Source organism: Condylura cristata, unplaced genomic scaffold (genome assembly GCF_000260355.1).
Source record: "Condylura cristata isolate star-nosed mole 26May11 unplaced genomic scaffold, ConCri1.0 scaffold00011, whole genome shotgun sequence".
NCBI lineage: Eukaryota > Metazoa > Chordata > Mammalia > Eulipotyphla > Talpidae > Condylura > Condylura cristata.
This window is the reverse complement of record NW_004567112.1, coordinates 348,384-350,146: the sequence shown is the minus strand read 5'-3', so window position 1 is coordinate 350,146 and position 1,763 is coordinate 348,384.

Sequence of the window (1,763 nt, the reverse complement as noted above, 5' to 3'; positions counted from 1 at the left end):
GGCCTGAGCGGGGCCGGCCTGGCCTGGGCCAGACGCAGAGGGGCTCAGAGGCCAGGAAGGAACCAACATTAGCGCCGTCGCCGGCCACGGGGCTGGGGACCGGGACCGCCCAGCCCCAGCCCCAGGGTGCTGCTGCGCTCCGGCCCTGTCGGGGCAGACTTCTCCGGAGCTCCCGTGACTTCCGCGCCCAGCCAAGAAGCCCCGCTGTCACCCCGGGGACCACGGCCCGTGAGCCAGCCGGCCGCTGGACTGCTGAGGTGGGTGCCCTCGTGCGTGGGCTGCGTCTCTGCGTCTACCGGGCATCGGCTTGTGCTTCGGGAGAGGACAGGACCCTGTGCTGAGGACAGCAGCCCCCCGGCCCCCAGTTCTCTGCTTTGCGGGCCTGGGCCCTTGGCCACGGTTCCTGTGCCCGCTCCCCTGTGAGCTGCCCCCGCGCAGGCGTCTTGAGGGGACGGCCCAGTGCCGGTGGGTCAGCAGGGGGTGCTGCGGCCTGTGAGCTGGCCTCCGGGCTGCGGTGCTCCGGAGCCGTGGCCACTTCCTGGCTGGCAGGGACTGGCCACGGGCGCTGGCGTGAGGCCCCGGTCAGCATGGCAGTGCGTCTGGGCCGAGGGCTGCCTGGTGAGCCTGGCCGCAGGCTGCCCTGTGTGCACCTGCCCCGGCCACTCAGCCCCGCGGCCCTGGTCAGCACCGCTCTGGGCTCCCGGGCCGCCTGGGGAGAGCAAGTCCCCGCTCTGGGCCGCAGACCGGCTCCCTGAGGAGAGGGACAGGCGCATCCTGGGGAGCTGGCCGGAGCTGACGCAGAAACTCCCGCTGCCGCCCGGGCCCCCACGCAGCAGTAAGCGTCTCGGGCCGTCCGGCTGACGCCGCGCCGCTGCTGTGCGTCCTCAGCCCGCGCCCACGTTCTCCCGGTCTCACCCTCCGGCCCTGCTCCCGGGACCCTCCGAGGCGGGAGCTGCGCCCTCCCTCTCGGGGCCGGTCTGCGCCGGCTGCTCGGTCAGCCCCCGGGCGGCGCCTGTTCCCGTGATGGCCCCCAGGGTGGCAGGGTGATGGACACCGGCTTCGGCCTGGACCCTGGGGGGGAAACAGCGCTTGTCCAGCGCGCAGACTCGTGGCTCTAGAAGTGGGGTGAAACCACTGTTGTCCGGCCCTTCGTTCACCCAGCTTTGGGGTGCCCACGCCCAGCGACGCCACGCTGGCTGGTGCTTCTTCACGGCCCTTCCGTGGCTCCTCACTGGGCTCCCGGCGGGCTCACAAGCGTGTCCACACCGCATCCGTAAGTCCCCTCACACGCCCACGCTGGTGCCGCAAACCCTGACTACTCATTAAATGTTGCTCGGCCGGTTGACTGGATAAATGAAGGGAAAGTCCCGAAAAGTAAAATTAAGAGTGAAGGCAAAGGCCAAGGTCAAAACCTAGGTGTCAATAAATTACCGTGGGTGCTATCACCTGGGAACAGGCGGAAACAGGGCTCTGGACTCAAGCCTGACATTTACTACATATTTTCTGGCATGTAGAATAAGAAATGTTAAACCCTCGAGATGTTGTGGATAGTTGCATCTAGAGAACGGAATAAATTTGTGTTCCAGTTATTTAAATAACGCTTGAAATATGCAAGAAAATGTTACCAGTCTTTAGCAGCTCAGCGGCGATCACCGTCTGGTTCCTCTCACGCGCTTTACAATTCAGAGCAGGGGCTGCGCCTTCCCCGCAGGGCAGCCGCCGGCCCTGCCACGCCGCGGACACTGGCCACGCCAGCGCCACGG